We start from the raw sequence: 14,716 nt of genomic DNA on the forward strand, positions 1-14,716 counted from the left end.
GCACAGGCTCCGGACGCGCAGGCTCAGCGGCCGTGGCTCATGGGTCCAGCTGCTTCGCGGCACGTGGGATCTTCCTGGACCAGGGCACGAACCCGTGTCCCCTGCATCGGCAGGCGGACCCTCAACCACTGCGCCACCAGGGAAGCCCCAACTGCACATTTTTGGTGGGGCAGGAGATGGTCTATTCTCAGGCTCAAATGGATAATAGATGTAAAATCAAAAGTTAACCACCAACAATATCGCAATTAAAACTTTTTTGAAAAACCAAAAGTTAACTACCACCTTCTTCTTCATTGTCACTTGGCGCATGACACGCCCCTACTTGAAAACCTTCCCTGGCTACCGCTTTCAATGAAACGAAGCCCATTAAGAGTCTTGAAAGGCCTGCGTGAGGTGGCCCCTGCCCTCATCTTCCGTTTCTGTCCCTCAAGCCCTCACCCCTGAGGCCCCTGTCACACGGACCCCCTTTCCGGTTGAACCTGCCCAGCTGTTCTGCCGCAGCCCTGAATGTGAAGCTGTCAGCACCACGGTCAGCGCCAAGCCCAGCTCTTCTCAGCCTGGACACCTGTACTCACTCTTCCTGCATCGGGCTCCCTCTCACCCTTCAGGCCTGAGCTCACTGGGGAGGCCTTCTGCACCCACCTTGTAAAAGACAACACACCTCTTCCCTTGGTTCTTGCTAAAGAAAACATTCAGATACTTGTTAAAATGGTGAGGAAGACTTTATTAGAGCTATTGTGATAGGTGTCAACGCAATAGGGGAGAGAATGGGGGCTTGACTCCGAATACAACACTGACTCGTGGAGATTTATGGCCAAGGAGCAGGGTTGGGGGAGCCTGTGGATGGGAAAGGGCTAGGAGGCGGCATCAAGGGTGGCGGGTGGTGGCTCTTCAAACTGGCCTAGCAGGATTCGGCTGAAGGCGGGCCAGGTGATCCGATATCACCTGTGGGATGGTGGGAGTGAGGCATTTGGTCAGATGCCAAGGGCAAGGGATTCTTTCCAAGTGGACTTAACAGGGTTCTTGCTAAAACTGGGCTCTGCTGGCCCAGCAAGGATGGGGGCCAAGGTTAGTATAGAGGAGGGCTCAGAGGAGCCCGAATAAAGTTTGCATAAGGAGAGAGACTTTGTCCTTACTCACAGTTCTATGACCCTGTTTATTTCTTTTATTGCATTTATCCTGATCTGTAGAGAGAACACTTACTAGGATCACGTCTCTATTCTTTCCTGTTTTGTCTTTCCCAGTAAAGCAGACACCCCCGAAGGCAGAGGCTTTTCACCCTTTTCAGCCCCGTCCTCGGTATCCAGAGTGGTGCTTGCTATAGCAGGCTTTCAGGAGGTGTGTGATCCGGCCGTGCTTGGGCCTTGGGAAGTTCTCCAGAAGTAACATGCGTGTGGAACGCGAGCCCTTTACTGTAGACAGCATGCATGAGCAGAAAGGACGGCAGGGCTCTGGAGGGTTCTGCGGAAAGCAGACCCACCTGTCAGTCTTGACAGCTCACCTGCCCGATACCTGAAGACAGCATCGTGGTCCACGTTCCAACACCCACAGTTTAGGGAAATCCCTGGCAGGGCAGGACTTCTACTGTGATTTATGGATCCCGGGAGTGGCCTAAGCTGTTAGTTTTTCCAGCTCTGACTCTGTCCTGACATTTCCTGTCTACCTCGTTTTTTCAGTGGCAGCCTTGATACTTCACAGAAATTCAAAGAAACTCACCAGGGAAACTTCGGGGACCCCGCCGTAGTGCAGAGTGGATGTATACAATAGCATTGAAGCCAGTGCATATGGGCAGCTGTGTTTTATTCACAACACTGGCCATTGTTATGTTTGTATAGCTTGATATGCAAGGCTTCATATAGGAAGTTAGTTTTCAACACTGTTAGGAGTTGGACTCCAACAAGCTTGGATAATGTATCCACAGTTGTTCTTGGCATCCGGAACTCTGCAGATGCTTCTGGCAGCTCTGTATGGGGACAGACGCACGATGCCAGCTGCAGTGCAGAGGCTCTCTGTGCTTTGTTGAGAACAAGGCCAACGATCTCAGCGGCGTTTTTGAGATATTGGCTCCTTCTATAAAGCCCTACAGCAGCCTACAGATTTTGTTTTTTAATTCTTGAATTTTAGTTTATTTATTTACAGATTTATTTTTGATGTTAGCATATGGCTGGCAAAAAATTCACAACCATCAAAAGGTTTTTGGCAGTGTAGATGTATACAGTGTGTGGCATTTGATTTTAAACTCGTTTACAGAACTTTTATTTTGGTCTTCACGATGCCAAACACCTGTTTCACGCAATACTCACTTTTCAAGTGGCTGTTTTAGTGTCATTCAGAGAACTTGGGTGTGCACATCAATCTTTATTGTACCAAGGGAGAGTTGAGCATTGCAGTTGACCGTGGTCATTGCTGGGCTCATCAAACAATATGCAGACGCTCGTAGAGAAGCCTGTGAGGGAGGGATTTCTAACACAGCCACTCACTGTGTAAACTAGGGAAGTTAATCAACTTCTGTCTCAGTATTTTATCTGTCAAATGAGCCAGTTTCTGTCTAACTACCTTGCGAGATTTTTATGAAGTCCCTACTCGATAAAATCCAGAGAGACTAGCTGGGTAGCAACAAAAGCAACATCTGAGCTGAGATCTGTCCGGTGCAAGCTCACCCTTGCTCACACCGGCGTGTCGGTGCCCTGCACATAGACGTTGGACATCATTTAATGAGTAGAATGGAAGACCAGGTGACTTAGCATTTTCCAAGACGGCAAACCCAAGGCAAGTTTTAATCACAGGTGGGCTGCAGAGGTGCTATCCCAGGGCAGAGAGAGATGGAAAACGGTGGTGAGGGGCGGGTGGGGGGAAGAGAAGGTCACGTGGGACTGCCCTGCCCCTGCTTCACATGGGGCTGCTAGAAGACACCCTGTCACATCCTGGGGCACCTGGATGGCACTGGACAGGCTATTCAGAGAATCGTGCTTGGGAACAGTCCATTTGAGGGAAGGGAGAGTAAGTTTTCTGCTGCTGGTCAAAGTTGGCTTCATGGAGGTTTACCTGCCCTTCCCCCTGGGTTGTCATCTGCCCCCCACAGCTGCCACTGTGATGTGGCAGTTCACCCCAGAGGCTCTGAGTGTCCTGCTGGAGTCCGGGCAGATGCGCAGGCTCTCGCCGCAGCCCTGGCCCCTCTGAGGAGTGGATTGTACAAGAAGGAGGAAGGAGGTCCAGGCTGTCCAGGCTCTGAGTCATGAGGCCACCGCATCAGCTGAAACAAAGAAGCCACTTGGATCCTGGAGTCGGAGGGGGCTGAGGGAAAAGGCTGACCCTCAAGCCATCTGAGGGACAGGGCTTACATTTCTGAGTGTCAGACACATCATATCCCGAGGTTGCCTGATAGGATCTTGACCAGTGGGTAAAAATCCTGTACTTGTAGCAGCGTGGGGAGGGCTAGCTTTCTCAAGTCTTAGGAGCCCAACGCCTGTATTTTAGTAACCTTAGGTGGAAAAATGTCTTCTGGCACTTTTATTCGATGGGAAAGGGGCCTTAAAAGTCAAATACAGTCTACATCTGGCCGTGAGCATAATCAGGGTTGGTGACTGTTCATATCGTGGATGAGAACTTTGGCCCCAAACATACCCTTTATTGAACAGCTTCCTCCCCCACTTACTGGATTTCCAGAAATACCATCTTGGTCACATTGAGTCAAGGCAATGTGTTACCTGGAGCAGCGGTCACTCCAGGAGTCTGCACTCCTTGTTTGTTTTAAAGACACAGCATCTTACCCTTGAAGCACTGTGCTAGATGCTAGATGTGGGAAGAAAAGTACAAGGGAGCTTGGTGTGTGGTCTGTGAAATTTACACCTGGTTAGCAACAGTACTTAGTAGGCTGTCAGGTGAGCTTCAGCCTCCAGAAGTCCTTGCAGGTCAGATTAGGAATGTTTGATGGGAAAAGAGATGACGGGTAACCACCATTTTACTCTTCTTTGTATGCACTCGACTTTTTTAGGTTCCTCATATAAGAAGGATGAGTCACACGGTATTCATCCTTCTCTGTCTAAATCATTTCATTTAGCATAATGCCCTCCAGGTTCATCCATGTTGTCATAAATGGCAGAACTTCCTTCTTCTTAAAGGCTGAATAATATTCTACTGTATGCATGTACCACATTTTCTTAATCCATTTATCCATCAGTGGACACTTAGGTTGTTTCTATATTTTGACGACTTGTGAATAATGCTGCAATGAACATAGGGGTGCTGATATCTCTTTGAGATTCTGATTTCAACTCTTCTACATAAATACCCAGAAATAGGATTTCTGAAAAATATGGTAGTTTCATTTTTAATTTCTTGAGAACCTCCATACTGTTTTCCATAATGGATGCACCATTTTGCATTCCCACCGACAGTGCACGGGGTGGGTACCATCATTTACCAACTCCCTTTTGTCAACTTCTAGAAGATTCTCATGGGCTTGGGATATTGTGTTTTGTTTTTTGTTTTTTTTTTTTCAGGATCCGAGCTTGGCAGCTTTTTTGAGATATGTGTGTGACTCCCACCTCCCTGTGCCCTTTTTATTTCTCAATTTTTCTGGGTCACTAAATTTGTCTTAAGATCGTAAGTGATATGGAAATGCTTTGAGTTTGTCCCATAATTCAGAGTTAGAAATTATTGAATCTTGGACTTTAAATCTTGAGACACCTGTCATTTTATTATTTATTGGTGATTTCCCCCAACCAAACACCTGCCTCACACTTGCTTTTAATTTCAGTGTCCTGAAAGATGCAGAAATCCCTGAGGGCAGAAATTTTTCATTTGTGATGCCAACATCAACTTAAGACATTTTGTAAATATTAGTGCCTTCAAAATAATGAAGTCTTGAATTTTCTCACTTTCATTAAAACCAACCACTGAAACAGCTTAATGCCTCCCAACTTTGCCCTTGTGTCAGGTTACAGCAGCTCAATAATACTGACTATGTAATTTATTTGTGGGAGGCATGTAAAGAAATTTCTATGTTCCTACTTTCATGTCTTTCATTAGTTTGCTAACTTGTCACTTTCTCATCACTCTTGGAAAAGCTACTCTGAGATGAAGTAACTTACAGAAGGTCACACATTATATTAATGCTGGTAAGCTTGTCCTCTGGCAGCTAGGTGATTCTTGGAGAATTCTTTTCTTCTTGTAGCTTGGAGAATAGCTAGCCCATTGCCAGGTCCACTGGAGAAGTACACCAGGAGTATTGTATAACTTACCCAGCTGAAAATATTCAGCTGCTTCCCTGAGGATACAACTCACCCCACAAGATGTAATTCAGACCAACATTTCTAAATACAAGGGGTGCGTGTGAGACCAATTAGCTCCAATTTCTGAGCCTTTGTTTATACTATTCTTCTTGCCTGGGATGCCCCTGCTTCTTTCTTCTTTCTTCTTATTCAAAAAAGTGAGAGAGTGGCATGGACATATATACACTACCAAACATAAAATAGATAGCTAGTGGGAAGTAGCCGCATAGCACAGGGAGATCAGCTCGGTGGTTTGTGACCACCTAGAGGGGTCGGGTAGGGAGGGTGGGAGGGAGGGAGACGCAAGAGGGAAGAGATAAGGGAACATATGTATATGTATAACTGATTCACTTTGTTATAAAGCAGAAACTAACACACCGTCGTAAAGCAATTATACACCAATAAAAATGTTAAAACAAAACAAAACAAAACAAAAAACATTTCCTACTCCTATTGCAAGGTCTGACATAAATTCTGCTTCTGCCATTAAACCCCATCTAGTTACGACACCCATTAATGAGCTTTTTTACTGAGTGTATTTACCACACTTCATGTTTTGCCATCCACTCAAGCCCTGAAAACAGCGTGTCTCACAAGGCAGCATCACCTCGGCAACTGGAGGGAGGAATGGCTTTCAGGTTCCTTGTTGAACTTGGCCATGGAGACACTGAGGAAGAACTCATCTGTGGATATGGTACCTTCCTATGCCAAAATTCAAGTTTGCTTACTTTACATCTTTAACCCAACTCCCTAATCTGCATTTGTGGCATTGTCTCATGAAGCACATTGGGCAGGAGTTGCCATAATGCACGTGAAGGGCAGTGCTGCATGTCCCCAAGCCGAGGAGCATTTCTGCCTGTGTGTTGTCACAGATGCCTTTGCCTGCCTCTCTTTTTTCTGGGGTCTTCATTTTAATTTGTTTTCTTTTAATTTTTTAATTTTTGCGGTACGCGGGCCTCTCACTGTTGTGGCCTCTCCCGTTGCGGAGCGCAGGCTCAGTGGCCATGGCTCACGGGCCCAGCCGCTCCGCGGCATGTGGGATCTTCCCGGACCGGGGCACGAACCCGTGTCCCCTGCGTCGGCAGGCGGACTCTCAACCACTGCGCCACCAGGGAAGCCCTGAGATATACATTTTAAAGTAATAACTAGAATTATGACTTATAACATTATACCAGAACATATAAGATTTTTAGAAATTTCATGTAATGTCTGAAACAGTTATATTAACATATTTCCATACAAATAACCCAAAGAAAGTTTAGTATTAGTTGTTTTTGTTTGTTTGTTGGTTGGTTTATACTGCAGGCTCTTATTAGTCGTCAGTTTTATACACATCAGTGTATACATGTCAATTCCAATCGCCCAATCCAGCATGGTATTCTCTTATAGATGGATTAATGAGTTCCAATCAACCCTGCTACAAAGGGACTTAGCTTTGCAATCATTCGGACTTTAGGGCATGCAGCCCATGGAGAATGAAGACACATGGCTAGGACTTGAGGCCAAGGTAAGAGGAGAGGCAGCTGGTGTGGTCGCTGGCTTGGCCCGCTCCCCCGAGTTTGGAAGTGCCCTGAACGTCCTTGGTGAGGGGTGGTCTGGCCTACTGCATCAGTAGGTGTTCAGCAAGGAAGAGGAACGTCCTTAAATTAGGATAATTTCTAGAGGACTTAATAATGGGACTATTTATAAGGGTCTGGGTTGGGTAAAGGGGGGTCACAGTGGACAGAGCTGTTACCGCCCTTAGGTCAGAGGGACGGGGGTGGGGGAAAGGTTACCAGAACCTGGAACCTGGAATGATACGTTCATTTAGGGAAGGCTGCTTTTAGAAAATCAATGACCACTGGGTGGGGGGTACATTCAAATTGAAGCCACTTTGCCGGGATGGGTTCAAGGACTCATAGCCTGTCCTCGCCTGCCTTTTCCCCTCTGAATTCCTGCTAGGGCACCCCAGTGGCTGAAACACCTGGGAGTCAGTGATGAGATTTCTATGAGTCAGACTTCTGGGGCAGAGAGCAGAGGGAGAGTGGATCTGTATAACTAAACACATATACCCAGCACCACTATAGCAGAAATTCCTCGACCTCTAGACAAACCTGGGCTGCATGGACCAGAGAGCTGAAGGTCCATGTGGGAAAGGACTGGGGGAATCATTCCCGGGTGCACCTGCCACAGCATTGCAGGGTCCTTTCCCCTGGGGACACAGACTCCTCTCAGCCAGTGTGCTTCAGGTTTAAGAAGTGGGTCAGTGAGGACACTGGGTGAGGTGTCACAATGTTTTCCTGGGCAGCTGCTCCCCGCCTCCTGCCAACTACACCGATGTCTTGTGGTTGCACAGACTGAAGAATACTTTATGTAGCAGCCAGTTATATTCCTGCTGGGTGTGTCCTAATCTGTCAGCTCTTCCCATAGCTCTCAGGGCCATGCCCTTGTGTACCACCCTGACCTTGATACTTACCTTTACTGTCCCGCATCCACATTGCTGACAGGGAGCCTGATTCCATTAGGGCATCTGTGACAATCGGCCCGATCAGTAGAGTCAGACTTCACGTACCAGGTGCCCTTGTACCATTTATTATTATTACGTTTTTAATTGTAAATGAAATGTCTTGCAGTCCCTCCCATGCAGCATAGATATCTGAGGTTGGGGGGGTTGCCTACACGGCAGCCACCCTCGCATGCTCATGCCTCTGAGTCTCTCCATTCTTTGGGCCACCATCGACCTTGGCAGTTCAGGTCATTGTCCTTTGCCAGGAGCTTGGAGGAAACAGTGGCCCTCATGGAGCCCTGCAGTAGCAGCAAGTCAGCACCAGCTCCTGGGGCCTTGCTGGGACCCTCGGTCCTCAGCCATGGGAAGGGTTCCCATCCTGGTAAACCTGTGTCCCACTCCCTCCACCCAGAACCCTCAGGTCCCATGCGTGTCCTCCCGGCTCCTATCAGTACTGATGGCCTTGGCTGATTGTAGAGGGACCTCTGGTTCTGGGATGACCCTTCAGAGTCACCCTGGAATGGGGGGGCCAGGTGGGCCTTGATTGGCACTCATCAGTCAGTCTCTGGGTGCAGCCTGACCCTGCCTCCACCCCAGGATGGGGCAGGGCTTGAAGGTCTCGGTTTGGCCACCAAATCTCCCTGCGGCCTTGGGAGTGAGAGCTTCAGTCAAGGAGGAGGGAATCGACCGTGCACGCTCTATACATGTCTCATGTTTATATAGATGATTTGGCAAATGTAGACAAGAAAACACTTTCATCCGTTATGTCGACAACCTGAGAGAAGCATATTTCATTTCTGTTCCTTTTGTCTGTTATGTCTTGACGTGCATACATTTTTTTAAAATGAAACCATTCCACACAAACCTGGCTTGTCCACCAAGCTAGCCATTTTCCCATTTTTTCTCACATTCACCCCTACTCCTACCTTGCTCTGCTCTGTGTCATGGAGACTCCATTTTCCAGGGTGTCTCAGATCCTGGTTGGGCCACTGGGAGACTGAATGGAAGCATGGGGGTTGGCAGGAGACAAAGTATTCTTCCCCCGCTCTCTTGCTCAAGGGGGTGGCCCCAGCACTCACAGACTGACCATCCCAGCCCCTGGTCTCTGAAAGCAGGGCCGTACTCGCCGCCTAGCCATGCAGCGGTAACACCTGCCTGCTTTGCTAATCTTCAGGTTGGCTTGCCATTCCCTGCTTAATTACCGACGAGATGGAATTGCTGAAAACCAATATCTTGTATTAAATATCCTTTGTCTAAAATACTTAGAATAGTTTTAATTAATCCCCAATTTTTGGACTTTGAGGCTGTTTCTTGTCTGTTCCTCGCAGCGTTGAGCCACGACCCTCTTTGTTACTAAATCTTTGTGCGCACTCATGATTATTTTATAAAGCTAAATTCCCAGAGGCGGAGGAATTACTGGCTCGAAAGGTTTAAAGCTCTTGTTCAGCTATTGCTAACTTTCCTTCCAGAAGGTTTTACTAATTGCTAATCTTTTCTTGGTCACTAACTATGACTTAATCCCTCACCTGGGCCCTCCGAGCCCTGGATTTCCAGTTTGCAGCGTGTGGCTGCAGACAGAGCACCATGATGTAAATGATGACCACAGCATTGTGCTATGTAGAACCTGCACAAGTGTCCCCAGCAGTTCCGCTGACCTGAACACATGGAACAGAATGGGAATAGGCTTTGTCTAGAGTGAAAGAATGGCTGAAAATTAAAGGCGCTGAAAGGGTGGAAATTGTGATACCATGTTGCCTCTCACTGCGCGGGTGTGTATACTTCTTCTGTCAATTCTGATGCCTGGCACCAGTTCCTCCTCCTCCAAGAAGCCTTCCTGGATTTTACCTGGGCACTCACTCAAAAATGATGTATTGTACCGTTCTCATATTTCACTTGTATATGTCTTTCTATTCCTGTCTTCAGGTAAACTTTCTCATTTGGGGCAAGCCTAGTTTCCCTTCTCTCCTGTCCCCTCTCTACCTCCCATAGTGCTTGTAATAATGCTGTAATGACAGGCATAGTTGAATAACTTGTTTCTTTTGTTGGAATTCTGGTGATCATTCCTGCCCCACCCCCACCCTGGGGAGTCAGTAACCTACTATTTTTCCAAGGCCTAACACTTTTTTCCTAAGCTGAAAATGCTAATTCCCACCCCCAACTCCTTGGTATTTCCCCTAGGATACTATTCACATCACAGTTGGAAGAGTATTAGGCTTGTTTATTACTCTCAAGGCTGCACCCCTGCTTTCTTTATCTCCTAGGCTGAGGGCAAGTGCCACCTCATGTATAGGACAGACCCTCAAAGTTGCCAGATTTAGCAAGTGAAAATACAGGACACCTAATAAATGTGAATTTCAGATAAATAACAAATAGATTTTCAGTGTAAGGATGTCCCATACCATCTTTTTGATATACCTATGCTAAAAATTATTCATTGTTTATCCAGAATTCAAATTTAACTGGGCATCCTATATTTTTTCTGGCAATCCTGTGCTCAAAGAAATTGTATTGTTTTCATGTAGTATTGATAATGCCAAGGAACTGTGGGCTGTACATATTTGCTTTATGTGAGTTTCTAAAGAACCACTGATATCTTAAAGTAATTTACCTATTTACTTTGGCTCCCCTTCCCCCCAACCCTTTGTGTCTAACCCCCATTTGTCCCTCTCTGTGTTTACTTTAATCCCTTCACTGCCTCTCTGAGGATTCTAAGGAAGTTCTCACAGCAACCTAAATCATATACACAGTTAATCTAGAATAAACCTAGCAAAAGCCATAGATGTTCTACCCATTATTATAAGTGGGGCATTGAAATCTCCAATTATTATTGTTAAATTGTTCATTTCTCCTTTCAGTTATGTCAGTTTTTGCTTTATGTATTTTTTCAGCCTTTTCGTTAGGTGCGTATATGTTTACAATGGTTATACATTCCTGATGAATAAGCTCTTTTATTATTAGAAAATGTCTCTCTTTGATTCTAGTCATTTTTTTTGTTAAAGCCCTTTAGTCTGATATTAATATAGCAACTCCACCTCTTTCAAGGATGCTGTTTGCATACATTTTTCTATCTTTTAATTTTCAACCTTTTTGTCTGTCCTCTGAATCTAAAGTGTGTTTCCTGTCCACAGCATGTAACTGAGTCTTTTTTTTTTTTTAAAGCTAGTTTGGCAATCTCTGTCTTTTGATTGAATTGTTTAATCCATCCACATCCTGGTCTGCTTCTCCTGGAGTGACACACGTGCTGTATGAGCAGAGCTGGGTTGGCGTGGTAGTCCCTGGTCTTCTATTCTGGTCTGCTTCTCCTGGAGTGACACACCTGCTGTATGAGCAGAGCTGGGTTGGGGTGGTAGCCCCTGGTCTGGAGTGACACACGTGCTGTATGAGCAGAGCTGGGTTGGAGTGGCAACCCCTGGTCTTCTAGGCTTGTACTCCTGCTGTGGAGCCTCTGCTTATGAATCAGCTGGTATGGGGTCAATCGAGGCCTCGGTATTGTCAGCCCATCATACCTGGGGTAGACGTTCTGTACCACAAGGTAGGAGTCTCATCTTTTCAGCCATGCCTGCCTGGAATTCTTTTTATTTATTTATTTATTTATTTTTGGCTGCATTGGGTCTTCATTGCTGTGCATGGGCTTTCTCTAGTTGTGGCGAGCGGAGGCTACTCTTCATTGTGGTGAGCGGGCTTCTCATTGCGGAGGCTACTCTTCATTGTGGTGAGCGGGCTTCTCATTGCGGTGGCTTCTCTTGTTGCGAAGCATGGGCTCTAGGCGCTCAGGCTTCAGTAGTTGTGGTGTGCAGGCTCAGTAGTTGTGGCACATGGGCTCAGTAGTTGCGGTGCATGGGCTCAGTAGCTGTGGCACATAGGCTCTAGAGTGCAGGATCAGTAATTGTGGCGCATGGGCTTAGTTGCTCCACGGTGTATGAGGTCTTCCCAGATCAAGGCTTGAACCCGTGTCCCCTGCATTGGCAGGCAGATTCTTAATCACTGCGTCACCAGGGAAGTCCCTGCCTGGAATTCTGAAGGCCTGAGAAGTACCCGTCACCTACCCTTTCAAAGTGAAAATGTAGCTCCACTGGGAGTGAGGTGGGGAGAGAGCCCCCGTCTTCTTAGCTGCATCTGCTCAGGTCAGAGCACCTGTGGTCGAGTTACCCAGGGCTGGGGGGCTGGGGGTGGGAGGGGGCTCAGATTCCATAGACTTTCACTGTTTTTACTGAGATTTAGTAGATTTTCTTAAATGAATGTTTCTCCATTCCTTTGCTAAATGCCCTTAGGACAATTTCCAGAGGCTTTAGGTGGTTGTTTAAAAAAATAATTTTCACTAGTTAAGTGGTTGTTTTTCTGGGGAAGATGGGTTGGCTGGACTCCCCAAGCTGCCATTCTAGAATTCCGCCTCTAACTGCGACTCTGAACTACATGAAATAAAACTTTTCTTTTTCTCAATTGTCCGCACCGGCATGTGGGCTGCAAACCACCATTTTTGTCTGATGGAAAAGTTTAGCACAAGTATTCTTATTTGCAGTAAGTGACACTGAGTCCTCTGATATTACTTATTAAATATTTGTAATCCTACATTTTTGATCCAGAGAAGGAAACTCACTGGTATAGATGCAGTTCATGCTCCATGAATATTTAACCCAACAACCTGTGAATTTTTATTACCCAGTGCCTTTGGACCAGTAGTCTTATTATAGATTTAAATCCTCAACTTGGTCTTAGAGATAAATTTATTATTTTGTATTTGCTCCCTAGGGAGAGATTTAGTCTAGAGTTTTTATGGGGTTTTACGACAAGACGACAGTGCTCTGTGGGTCCTTAAAATGTTTAGTTGTGTGCATCCTGTTCAAATACTTTGAGATTTTGATGTTTGCTGGAGAATTTATGTACTCTCCTTTACCCTCACTGCTAATGGTAGACAAAGATGCCAACGAAACCAAAGCAAGCAGCCAAGTTAGCTGTATGCTCTGCTATGTTCCAGAGAACATTTCATCTTTGGTGAAATTCAGTGGGGCAGGGGTGTATTTCTCCCCTTTGACTTTTTTTTTTATCGGCAGTGCTGCGCAGCTTGTAGGATTTCGGTCATCCTAGGTCCTCAGCAGTGAAAGCATGGAGTCCTAACCACTGGACTGTTAGGGAATTCCCTCCCCTTTGCCTTTTAAGGATTACTTACAAGGATTTGTTAGTATCCTTCACATATATCTAATGCAGTACGCCGTATGTGCGTATTTCCCATTTAACACTTGAATCACTGAAATGTATGGAGGATCCATTTAAGCCACATTTACTAAGTAAGTGGGCTGTTAGAACATCATCATGTGGGCCATAGCTTTTAACCAGATATAGTTTTAATTTAACTCTTTAGGCTCATGGAAACTGGCTAGTCACCCCTCCCTTTCCTCTATCGACCAAAAGCTTATTGAAGACTTACTATGGTTAATACTCTAAGTGATATCTCAGGGATACAAAGAAATATTAGCCTGACTCTCTTGCAAGGACCCCTAGTTCTCCCAATCAGGCAAACTCTATGTGTTAAATTATGAAACAGAAGTTTGTTTTGTCTTTTGGATTCTCTCTCCTATGTGTTCCTTTCTTCACAGACATTATCTGGACTTTTATGTTGCTCTTCCTTTCATGCGTTCAAACACTGCTTTGAAAGGACATTCCCGCTACGTGGATCTAAGGCGATGCTTTGGTCTTCTAAAGGAATTTGTGGGCCCAGCTCTTCTTGTTGTACAGACTGTGCCCTGTGCAAGGGCACCTGGCTCAGGGGGCAACATGATGGGCTGAATTCAGACCTTAGTCACTTTCCCAGCCCCGGGTCCTTGTGGACTATTCCAGAAAAAGGGATCTCACTATAGCTTTTCTGCCCTAATCCTAAATGGACCACCTTTGACTAATTCCTATGAAGGTACCATGTGTGTAAGCTGACAGCCTAAATACTGAATTTTAAGGAAAGGACCTGTCGTTTATTATGGGGTTTCAAAAAGTCAGGGAGAAGATAGACTATTTTAGGGGGCCGAGGGTCCCCCCTGTGATTAAGAACTCCTAAGATGAAGCTTGAAGTCTGCCCTACTTCAATGCAGAGCAGACTCAATGGCTGCTACCCCTATATCCTATGTATTTGTGAGAGAATTGTTCACATACTGGTTAAGAGGTAAGACCGAAAACCCCTATTGGGCATTTTGAGTTAAGCTTTGAGCTATAGATGTTCCCGGGAAAGAGAGGATGATGAATTAAAACAGTTATAAGAAACTGTAACTCAGACAGGTGCTCGATGTCAGTGATCTTGGCCAAGACAGGGTCAGTGATCTTGGGTCAATGGAAAGAGTGAACCCAGGTACGGATGATCACTAAGATCAGAACTGGGGACCTGGGGTCCAAAATTTAGATGAGAAAGTGCAACTTAAGTATCCAGCTGAAACCTGATTGAGGAGGACAGTCATCTAAACCATCGTCAAACTCCCCGACCATGTCAGTCTACGCCTTGCACGTTTGAGGTGAACGCAGAACTAGAGAAAACTATTGGTGAGCCAGGGAAGCACACAGCACACCCAGGCCTTCTATGGAAACTTTGAATGGGAATGGTGTCTGTCTTCTAGCTTAAGGAGAGAAGAGACAGAAAGCAAGAGGACCTGGGCTCTTACCGGAGTCAAGAGCAAAGCCTGTTGGCAGAACTGAGGGAAAAACATGGCACTGGGGACATCTCTGATTACGTGTATGGGGACCTTGGGTCTCTTCTTAGCTCTGGATCCTATTCTTCTGGCCGTAAAAATGGAGACTGTGCTTCAGCACACACGTGGGCAGCCTTTCCTCTTTTGGTTTAGCATTTCTTGGGAATCCAGGGCCAGAGGGTGTCACCATGTCCCAGGTCTACCTGTGCCTTGATGGCAGAAACGAGATCGAGAGAGAGAGGGAGAGGGTGAAAGAACAGGAGAATCTGTTAGTTCCATTACTGATTCTG

The sequence above is a fragment of the Monodon monoceros genome, unplaced genomic scaffold (assembly GCF_005190385.1).
Source record: "Monodon monoceros isolate NGI ecotype Baffin Bay Population unplaced genomic scaffold, NGI_Narwhal_1 Super_Scaffold_2, whole genome shotgun sequence".
In the NCBI taxonomy this organism is placed as follows: domain Eukaryota; kingdom Metazoa; phylum Chordata; class Mammalia; order Artiodactyla; family Monodontidae; genus Monodon; species Monodon monoceros.